Consider the following 11,867-nt stretch of genomic DNA (forward strand, 5'->3'; position numbering starts at 1 on the left):
ATTCCTTCATTGATTTCTCCAGAAATACTTCCTGGCATTCCTCCTGACATTCCTCCAGGAATTCCTCTTGGCATTCTTCTAGGAATCTCCTGGGATTCTATCTGGAATTCTTTCTGGGATTCTTCCAGGAATTCCTCCGACGATTCCTCCAGGAATTCCTCTTGGAATTCCTCATGGGATTCTTTCGTGAATTCCTCCTCGGATTCCTCGGATTCTTCCTTGGATCCTCCTTGGATTCCTCCAGAAATTCCTCCTAGGACTCCTCCAGGAAATCCTCCTTGGGATTCCTATAGGAACTCTTCCTAGGATTATAACATAGCTTCCTTCTGGTATTCCACCAATAATTCTTCCTGGGATTTTTCCAGGAATTTCTCTTCGAATTTCTTCAGATATTACTCTAAGGAATCCTCTAGGAATTCCTTCAAGAATATCTTCAGGAATTCCTTCTAGGATACTCACAGGTTTTTTTTCTGAGATTTTACCAGCAATTCTTCCTGGGATTTCTCCAAGAATTCCTCTTAGAGTTTCTCCAGAAAATTCTCCGATGATTCCCCCAGGGAATCCTCCTGGGATTCCTTTTGGAATTCATCTTCGGATTTCTCCTGGGATTCCTTTTCGTAGTCTTCCTGAGCTTCCTTTGGGAATTCCTCCTGGTATTTCTCTAGGAATTCCTCCTGAGGTTTCTCCAAGAAGGCCTTCAAGAATTTCTCAAGGAATTCATCCAAGCCATTCCTCTTGGGAATCCTCCAGGAATATCTTCGGAAATCCTTCAGGAATTCCACAAATATATCTTCTGAAACTCCTCCTGGGATTCCTCCTAGTATCAATACAGGAATTAATTCTTGGATTCCTTCAGCTATTTTTCTATGAATTTTCCAAGGCTTCCACCACGAAATTTTACAGGAATTGCTCCAAGGATTCTTACATGAGTTTTTTCTGGGGTTCCTCTGCAATTCGTCCTAGAATTCCTCTAGGAATTCATCCTAGGATTCCACTTGGAAGTCCTTTAGGAGTTCGTCGTAGGATTCAACTTGGAATTCCAACATGGATTGCTCCAAAAATACCTCCAAGTATTCCTTCAGGGGATCCTCCAGGAATTCCTCTTGGAATTCTTCTGGGAGTATCTCGTGGGATTGTTCCAGGCATTTCTGCTGGGATTCTTCCAGGAATTCCAGGTATTCACATTGCATTCCTCCAGGTATTCCTCTTGGCATTCCTCATGGGACTCCTCCAGGAATTCCTCCTGGCATTCATCCGTGAATTCCTCCTTGAATTCCTCCAGGAAATCCTCCTAGGATTCCTCCAGGAAATCCTGGGAGGTTTTCTATAAATTTCTCCTAGGATTCCTCTAAATTTTGTTGCGGGGTGTCCTAAAGAAATTCCTCCTAAGGTTTCTTAAGGTGTTCCTCCAAAGATTTCTCCAGGAATTTCTTTTGGGAATTCTCCAGGCATATCTTCGGAAAATCTTCAGGAATTCTTCCAGAAGCTCCACCTGGGACTCCTCCATTAAATCATCCTGCGATTCCTTCAGGAAATCTTCCTGGGATTCCTCCAGGAACTCTTCCTTGCATTATAACAGGAATTTATTCTGGAATTTCTGAATCAATTCTTCCAGGGATTTGTTCAGCAATTCCTCCAGATTTTTTTTTGATTCCACTAAGAATTCCTCCTGTAGCAACTCTTATGAGAAATCTCAGAAGGATTTCCTGGAGAAATCTCAAGAGGAATTCCTGGAGGATTCTCAGTAGGAGTTTCTGGAGGAAATCTCAATAGGAATTCCTGAAGGAATCCCAAGAGGAATTTTAGGAGGTATAAAAAAATTAGGAGAAATATCTGGTGGAATCGAAGGAAAAATTCCTAGAAGAATTCTAGAACGATTTTCTGGAAGAATCTTATGAGGAATTTCTAGAAGATCACCAGAAGGAATTTCTGGAGGAACCCCAAGGGAAATTTCTGCAGGAACTCCAGGATAAATTCCTGGAGATACCCCGGGTGGAATTTCTGCAAGAATCCAAGGAGTAATTCCTAAAAAAAAACCTAGAAGGAACTCCTGGAGGAATCCCAGAAAAAACTCTTGGAAAAATCCCAAGAAAAATGCTTGGAAGAATCCTAGGTAGAATTTTTGAGAAAATCCCAGAAGGAATTTCTGGATGAGTCCTTGAAGGAAATCCTGTAGGAACCAGCGTCTGGCTGAAAGCCTCTTTAATAAAGAAAAAAAAAACCCTGGAGGAATCTCAGAAGAAATTCGTGGAGGAATTTCAGGAGGAATTTCTCAAGGAATCACGGTTAAAACTGTTGTGGGAATCCCAGGAGGAATTCCTCGAAACATCCCGGAAAGTATTCCTTGAGAATGCTTAGGAGAAATTCCTTGAGAAATTCCAAGACGAATTCCTTGAGGAATCCCAAGATGAATTCCTGGAGGAATCCCAAGGAAAATCCCTGCAGGAAATCCAGGAGGAATTCCAGTAGAAACCCCGGGAGGAATTCCTCAAAGATTACAAGAAGAAATTCATGGAAAAACCCTGGAAGGAATTCCTGGGAAATTTGTTGAAGGAATTCCTGAAAGTATATCGTGGAAGGAATCCAAGGAGAAATTCCTGGAGGGATCCTAGGAGGAATTCATGGATGAATTTTAGGAGGAATTTATCAAAAATAAAAATCCTGAGAGAAATTCCTGGAAGAATCCCAGGCGAAATTTCTCGAGAAATTATGGGAGGAATTCCTAGAGAAATTCTAGGAAGCATTCTTGGATTAATCCCAAGAGGAATTCCTGGAAGAATTCCATACAGACTTCCTGAGGAATCCCAAAATGAATTTGTGGAGGAATTCTGGAAAAATCCAAGAAGCAATTCCTGGAGGAATCGCAGGTAGTATTCCCGGAGAAATCGCAATAAGAATTTCCGAAGAACTCAAGGATCCTCCTAGGATTCTTACTGGGATTCCTCCAGGAATTCCTCTTGGAATTTCTAAAGTGATTGTTTCAAGGATTCCTCCAGGAATTCTTTCACGAATTTCTCCTGGGATTCCTCCATGAATTAATTATTGAATTCTTACTGGAATTTTGTCTTAGATTCCTTTAGGACTTCAGGGATTCTTATTGCGATTCCTCCAGGAATTGCTTCTCGGATTCTTCCAGAAATTCCTCCTGGGATTCTTCCAGAAATTCCTCCTGAGATTCCTTTATGAAGTTCTTTTGAAATTGCTGCGGAGATTCTTTCTGATTTCCTTCCAGGAACTTCTTCTGGAACTCTTTCAGGAATCCCACCTTGGAGTCTTCCTAGCATTCGTCCTGCGATTCCTTCAGGAAATCCTGCGGGTCATCTTTGCGAAATTCCTCCTAGAACTCGACGTTCCTTCTGGGATACCTTCAAGACTTACTCCTGGGATTCCCCCAAGAGTTCCTTCCTGGATTCTTCCAGTATTTCTGCCTTCGATTCTACAAGCATTTCTCCAAGAATTTCTCCACAAATTGAGATTCTTCCAGGAATTTCTCTCAGGATTTTTTTTTTGATAAATTCCTCATAAAATTCCTCCCGGGGTTTCTACTGGAATTCCTCCTGGATTTCCTGCAGGCGTTTCTATTGGGGTTCCTCCAGGAATTCATCTTGGGATTCCTCTATAGAAATTCCTCTTGGAATTTCTCAAGGAATTTTTCCTAAGCATTCTCAAGGAATACTTTCCGGGATGTTTCGAGGAATTCCTTCTGGGATTTACACAACAGTTGTAACCGTGATTCCTTGAGAAATTCCTCCTGAAATTCCTCCACGAATTTCTTCTGAGATTTCTCCAGGGTGTCCTCCCGGGATTCCTCTAGGAATTCTTCCTCGGATTCCTACAGGATTTCCTTCAAGGACTCATCCAGAAATTCCTCCTGGGATTTTCTCAGAAATTCTTCCTAGGATTCTTCCCAGCATTTTTCTTGGGATTTTTCCAGGAGTTCCTTCTAGGTTTTTTCAGAAATTACTTCTTGGATTCTTGCAGAAATTCCTCCCAAGATATCTCCAGGAATTCATCCTGGAGTTCCTGAAGGAATTTCCCTTGGGGTTCCTCTAGAAATTCCTTCTGGTGATCTTCCAGAAATTCCTCGTAAGGTTCTTCCAGAAAATCGTTCTAGAATTCTTCTAGGAATTTTTCCTTGGATTCCACCAGATATTTCTCCCAATTTTTCTATTCCTCCTTAAATTCCTCTTGGGATTCCTTCAGAAATTCCTAATGAGTTTCCACCAGAAATTCCTACTGAGATCCCTCCAGGAATTCCTCTTGAGATTTCTCCAGGAAATCCTACTGAGATTTCTCCAGGAAATCCTACTGAGATTTCTACAGCAAATCCTACTGAGATTTCTCATAAGCATTGCTTCTGGAGGAATTCTTAGTGGAATCAAAAAAAAAATTCTGGAGGAATTCCTGAACAAATCCCTGGAAGAATTGATTCAGAAATTCCAGAGTTATTGCCTGTTATAATACAAGGAAGAGTTCCAGGAAGAATCCCAGGAGGATTTCCTGAAGGAATCGCAGGAGGATTTAATGGAGGAGTCCCAGGTGGAGCTTCTGGAAGAATTCCTGAAGATTTTCCGAAGGTATGCCTGGAGTATTCCCAAAAGAAATCCTGGAGAAATCTTTGGAGGAACACCTAAAGAAACCTGAGGAGAAATTTCTGTAGGAAGCCCCGCAACAAAATTTAGAAAAATCTTAGGAGAAATTTATAGAAAACCCTCCCAGGATTTCCTGGAGGAATCCCAGGAGGATTTCCTGGAAGAATCCTAGGAGGATTTCCTGGAGGAATTCAAGGAGGAATTCACGGATGAATGCCAGGAGGAATTCCTGGAGGAATCCCATGAGGAATGCCAAGAGGAATACCTGGAGGAATGCCAATAGGAATACCTGGAATTCCTGGAAGAATCCCAGCAGGAATGCCTGGAACAATCCCACGAGGTACTCCCAGAAGAATGCCTAGAGGAATTCCTAAAGGATCCCCTGAAGGAATACTTGGAGGTATTTTTGGAGCAATCCACGTTGTAATTCCAAGTTGAATCCTACGACGATCTCCTAAAGGACTTCCAAGTGGAATCCTAGGATGAATTCCTAGAGGAATTCTAGGACGAATTGTAGAAGGAACCCCAGAAAAAAACTCATGTAAGAATCCTTGGAACAATTCCTGTAAAATTTCGTGGTGGAAGCCTTGGAAAATTCAGAGAAAAATGGCTGAAGGAATCCAAGAATTAATTCCTGTATTGATACTAGGAGGAATCATAGGAGGAGTTTCAGAAGATATATTTGTGGAATTCCTGAAGCATTTCCGAAGACATTCCCGGAGGATTCCCAAGAGGAATGGCTTGGATGAATTTCTGGAGAAATTCTTGAAGGCCTTTTTGGAGAAACCTCAGGAGGAATTCCTAGAGATATACCAGGAGTAATTGCCATAGGAAGCTCAGGAAGATTGACGAAGATGAATTCCAAAAGGAATCCCAGGAGGATTTCTTGGGGGAATCATACGAGAATTTTCTGGAGAAACTCCAAGAGGAATTCTTGGATTGGGATTCTTCCCAGGAAGAATTGCTGGTAAAATCTCAGAAAAAAAAAACCTGTGAGTATCCTAGAAGGAATTCCTGGAGATATTCTTGAAAGAATTCCTAGAGGATTCCTTAGAGTAATATCTGATGGAATCCGAAGAGAAATTCCTGGAAAAATCCCAGGAAGAATTATTGGTGGAATACCAAAAGGAAGCTATGTAATAATCCTAGGAAGAGCTCCTCTAGGAATCCCGAGGAGGATTTCTTGGAGGAGTCCTAGGAGGAATTCCAAGGAGGATCCAAGGAAGATTTCATGGAGGAATCTGAGGAGAAATTCACGCAGGAATCCCATGAGGAATTCCTGGAGGAATTCCTGGAGGAATCCTTGGAGGAATTTCAGGCAGAATCCCTGGAAGAATCCCAGGAGATTCCTAGAGGAATGCCAAGAGGAATTCCTGGAGGAATGTCAGTAGGAATGCCAGGAAGAAAGAGAGAAATCAATGAAGGAAGTCTAGGTGGAATCCTAGTATTAATGCCTAGAGGATTTTCAAGTGGAATCCTAAGTTGAAATCCCGGAAGAACTCCAGGATAAATTCCCGAAGGAATCTCAGAAGAAACTCCTGTAATAATCTGTGGAGTTTTTCTAGGAGTTTTTCTAGGTGTTTCTCTTCGATGAGTTCCAGCGGGATTTTTTATAGAAGTTCCTCCAGGTATGCCTCTTGGAGATCCTCTTTCTTTAGATGCATTCCTTCAGGAGTTCCAAGAGATTTTTTTTTCTAAAATTCTCTTCGGGGTTTCTTTTGGGAGTTCCTTCAGGAACTCCTCTAGGAATTCCTCTGGGAATTGCTCTAGGAGTTCCTCCAGGTATACCTCTAGGACTTCCTCCTGGAATTTCTCTGGGTGTTCCTCTCGGAATTCTTCCAGGAGTTCCTCCTTAAATTCCTCATGGAGTTTCTTCATCCATTTCTCTAGGAGAAATGAAACTCCCAGAGCAATTCCCGGGGAAACTCCGGAAGAATCACTCGAGGAATTCATGGAGAAACTCCAAGAAAAAGATCCCATTGAAACTTCTAGAGGAATATCGGGATCGCCTGCAGAAATTCTCGGGGTATCTCCCCGAAGAATCACCGGAGGATCTGCTAGAAAGAAATTCCTTGAGAACTGGTAGAGCAATTTCGGAGGAACTTTTGAAAAGTCCTTGAAAATACTCCGACAGGATTTCTTAGAGAAACTTTAGTTTAATTCCCGGAGAAACATACACACAAAATCTCAAGAAGAACTCCAGGAGGAACTTATAGAGAAATTTTTGAAGGTACTCCTATAAAAATTCCCGACGGAATTTCTTGCAGGATTTTTAGAGGAACTCCAAGAGGAATTTCGGGAGAAACTCATAAAATAATTCCTGGATGACCTTTGAAGAAAATTGCTTACGACACTCTTTGGGATATTCAAGTAATAATACCCGGAGGAACTCCCAGAGGAATTCCCGGTGAGATTTTAGGAAAAAAAAATCCTATGAAACTCCTAGAGAGGAATTCCCAGAAGACCACCTAGATGAATTCTGAAGGGAACTCCAAGAAGTATTTCTGGAGGAACCCCTGGAGCAACTCCCAGAGGAATTCGTGGAGAAATTGTAAGAGAAATTACTGAAGAAAACAATTAGAAGAATTTGCGGTGGAAATCCTGGGTAAATATGCGGAGAAACACCTTGAGGAATTCCCGAAGGAACTTCCATAGGAATTTTCGGAGGTAATTTTGGACGAATTCTACTGGTGTCGCTAATTCTACGTAGAGCAATTTCCGGAGGAACTCCAAGAAAAAAAAATACATTGTAACTCCTGGAAGAAGTCCCGAACGACAGCATAGAGGAATTCCCGCAGGAACTTTAAAAATAAATTCATACAATAGTTTTTGAAACACCTGTAGAGAAATTGCTGAAGAAACTCCTTGAGGAACAAGGAGAAAGTCTTATAGAAATTTTTGGAGCACCTCCTAGAGGAACCCCCAATGAAGCTCCCAGGGGGACTCTTAGAGAAATTCTTGGAAGTCCTAGAAGAATTCCCAGAGAGACTTCTAGTTGGTATTCTAGGAGAAACTCCTGGAGAAATTCCTGGAGTTACTCGTAGAGGAATTTCTGAAGGAATTTCAAGATGAGTTTCTGAAGAAATTTCAAGAAGAATTCCCGAAGGATCCACTCGTGGAATTCTTGAACGAACTAAAAGAAAAAATCCCGTAGGAGCTCCTAGAAGAATTTCAGGAGGAACTCTTAGAAAAAAATCTGGAGAAATTTGTAGAGGAATTCTCGGGAGAGATACTCCTAGAGGAATTCCAGGAGATATTTCTTAAAGATTTTTTGGAGGAACGTCTGAAGAAATTGCTGGTTGACGACCAAGAAGAACTCCCGGAGACACTCCTAGAAGAATTCCCGGGAGAACTTCTAGAGAAATTCCTGGAAGAATTTCTGGAGGAACTTCTTGAGGTATTTCTGGAGGAACTTCTAGAGGAATTCTTGAAGGAATTCTAGTAGAAATCCCGACAAAACTACAGGAATTCTCAGAGATACGAACGTACGAACTCTTAGAAAAAAATCCCATTTGAATTTCTAGAAGAATTTCGCTGAGGCCTCCTTATAAATTGCTGGAGGATCCTCTAGAAGAAATCTCGAGAAAACTTTTTGGGGAATTCTTGGAGGACCCCCTAGAAAAAAAAATCCGATTGAAACTCCTAGAGGAATTTCCGGAGGACTGACTAGGGAAATCTCGAGAAATTCCCTGAAGAACTCCCAGAAAGAAATCTTATAAAAACTCGAAGATCAATTTCCGGAGGAGCTACCTGAAGAATTTATAGAAGAATGTTTAGATAAATTCCTGGAAGAATTCCTAGACGAGATTCTGGTGAACTTTTTGAAGAAGTTCCGGAGGAACTCCTAGAGGAATTTTTGGAGGAAATCCTAGAGGAATCTAGGATCTAGATTCCCGGAGAAACCCATCGAGAAAATACTGGGGTAGGAACTCCTTCAGGAATTCCCGGTTAAACCCCCATAGGCATTTCCTGGAGAACTTCTCGAGAAATTTATGTACGAACACTTAGAAAAAATCACATTTGAAAAATTTCCAAAAGAACTCCTAGGAAAATTCTTGGAGGAACTCCTAGAATAAAATCAAATTGAAACTCCTAGAGGAATTCCCGGAGCAACTCTTAGAAAGAAATCCGATAGGAGCTCGAAGAGTAATTTCCGGATGAACCTCTAGAGGAATTTTTGATGGAACTCCCAAGAAAACTCCCGGAAGGACTCCTAGCGAAATTCTTGGAATTACTAGAGTAATTTTCGGGGAGACTTCTAGAAAAAAAATCCTCTTGGAACTTCTATAGCAATTCCCAGAAGACCACCTAGCGGATTAACCGGAGAAACTCCTCGAGGAATTCCTTGAGGAATCCTCGGAGAATCTCTCAGAGAAATTCTAGAGAAATTCCCGGATGATCTCATAAAAAAATCCAATCGGTACTTCTGAAAGAGTTTCCGGAGAAACTCCTAGAAGAGCTTCTTGAAAAAAATCTGGACGAATTTCTGGTAGAATTCTCCGAGAAACTCCTCGAGGAAATCCAGGAGTAACTCGTGAAAAAAGGCATGTTCAACTTCTAGAGTAATTTCTAGAGGTATTCCTAGAGATATTTCCGGAGAGATTTCTCAAGAAATTCTTGGAGGGACTCCTACAGGAATTAGAGGTATACTACTTAAGAATTGTTTGGAGGAGTTCCTGGAGGAATTGTTGAATGATCACCAAGAGTAATTCCCGAAAAAATTCTTAGGATTCCCGGAAGAACTTGTACAGAAATTCCTGGAGAAACTCCTAGAGTAATTCTTGGAGGAAATCCTAATAGAATTCCCGGCGAGACCATAGGAACTCTTGGAGAAACTTCTAAAGGAAGCCCCGCAGAAACTGCTGGACAAATTACTAAGGGTGGGAACTCGTTCAGGAATTCCCGGAGAAATTCCTATAGGCATATCCGGAAGAACCTCTCGAAGAATTCCAGAACAAACTCTTAGAAAATATGCATTTGAACTTTTCAAAGGTTCCTAGAGAAACTTCTGGAGGAACTCTTAGAGGCAATCTCAAGAGAGCTCTTTGGGGAATTCCTAGAGAAACTCCTAGAAAAAAAAATGCAATTGAAACTCCTAGAGGAACTCGCAGAGGACCGACTAGAGAAATCCCGAGGAATTCTTTGAGGAACTCCTACAAAGAATTCTCATAGGCACTCGAAAAGCAATTTCTGGAAGAACTTCTAGAGGAATTTCCGGAAGAACTCAAGAAGAATTCCTGGAGACACTCGAAAAGGATTTCACGAAGTAACTTCTAGTGAAATCCCTAGAGAAACTTCAAAGAGTTTCCTTTGGCAGTCCTCGAGGAATTCCCGGAGGAACTTATAGAAAAAATCCTACTTCTAGAAGAATTTCTAGAAGAAACTCCTAGACAATCTCCTAGAGGGATTCCTTGAGGATTTTCTACAGGAGATTTGCGAGGAACTTTGGGAAGAATTCTCGGAGGAACTCCCCAAGAATATCCTGGAGAAGCTCGTAGAAAAAAATCTTTTGAACTTCTAGAAATTTTCTGGAATTTCTTGGTTGGGCTCCAAAAGGTATTTCTGGAGACACTTCCCAAGGTATTTCCAGAGGAACTCGTAGAGGTACTCCTAGAGGATTTTTTGGAGGAACACCTTGAGGATTTCCGGGAGGAACTTCTCAAGAAATCTCCTGAAGACTGCCTTGAAGGACACCTTGAGGAATTCGTGGAGGACCTCCTAGAGAATTTTCTGGAGGTACTTCAAGAGGAATTCTAGAATTTCTAGATGAATTTCCGGATGATAAAAAAATATTCACCGATCCACCCAAAATCATCGGGTATACCATATATGATTTCTATGAAATTCGTAGCTCTCCTATGAGTCGACGCTTACAGCCGACTAGAGTTTCGAGCAGTTTTATTTTCTCTGTATGTTTGAATGAAATATGTTAAATAAATTTGAATCTATAAAATGTTTCTGTTTTGTTTAAGTTTTGAGAAGATTTTGTTTATTTTCTCTTAGTTTTCCATGTAAACCTTGAATTGCAATCAATGCAATGCAATGAATGCAAATCAATGCATTTGCTGCTACATAAAATCATTGATTGAGTATTCGAGCAACTTGCTCGAACTGCACGAAATCATTTTCATAGCAACTATTTCGCAGCTACCAAACGCACCTGCCCTGCCAGGACGGCGTTTGTTTATACCGTGCTCTATTGTTCTCCCATCTGCGGGCATCCATCCACAGCCTTCAGCCGGGAGAGTTTTTTTTCTCTTCTGCTTTGTTGGTATCGACTGAAATGAGAAAATTGAGGTCGGTGTGGATCACCGTTTTGGTGGTTGCCAATAATGATTTGAGATCTATCTTTAGATACAAGAGGTTTGATAAGTCTAACCATTTATGATTCCATGCTGTGATAGTATTTAGTTTCAATATAAATGAAAACACAATGAAATGCTCGATGAAACAATAGTGGAAATCTTCTCCGACGTCAAGCATAATAAGAAGTAACTCTGCTTGTTATATATAATTCGCCATGCATTTTATTGCTGTATCAATACAATACACTTATTCTTGTTCTATTTCTTCGTAACTCCCGTCTTTTGGACTCAACCTGCTACTTAGCTTATAATTATAAAGCAAATAGCTAAGTGGTTTCTATGATCAATGAATCATTTTCGCATTCTTATATCGTATATGCATGCTAAGATACCCATAGCCTTGGATAACAACGATAATTTTTGTAAAGTTTATGTACTGATCAAGAAACGAGCTCAGACACCATCAGTATATTCTTGATGAATACCCGACCTTTTACTGAGCCAGTTATATTCACATCTTTCATTATTATATTTGTTTACATTATTTTCTTTCTCTGAAAATCTTCTACCATATCCATGTTATAACTTTTGTCACTGAGGACAAAATGAAAACCAGAATGTTGATACAAAACCATCTTGTACAACTTTGGCTATACTGAACCATAAACTCATTTCAAAATAATCCTGGCCACACTGCCAACCCCGAACGAGTGGGACAAGCTGCCTCTCCGAGAGAGCTAAAACGTGCTTTTTCAACGGCAGCACGTGGTAATTTCAAATTTTCAACGGACGAGCTTGACCTCAGACCTTAAGGTCTGAGGTCAAGCTCGTCCGTTGAAAATTTGAAATTACCACGTGCTGCCGTTGAAAAAGCACGTTTTAGCTCTCTCGGAGAGGCAGCTTGTCCCACTCGTTCGGGGTTGGCAGTGTGGCCAGGATTATTTTGAAATGAGTTTATGGTTCAGTATAG

The 11,867-nt window shown here is 40.9% G+C and overlaps 1 protein-coding gene across 1 annotated transcript in view; it reads right to left on the reverse strand.

The window, feature by feature from the left end:
* The window catches only part of LOC109400406 (polypyrimidine tract-binding protein 2), a 1,522,650-nt gene that overhangs the window by 1,334,266 nt on the left and 176,517 nt on the right, over window positions 1-11,867 (reverse strand). The window lies entirely within an intron of this gene.

The sequence above is a fragment of the Aedes albopictus genome, chromosome 1 (assembly GCF_035046485.1).
Source record: "Aedes albopictus strain Foshan chromosome 1, AalbF5, whole genome shotgun sequence".
Classification (NCBI taxonomy): Eukaryota; Metazoa; Arthropoda; class Insecta; order Diptera; family Culicidae; genus Aedes; species Aedes albopictus.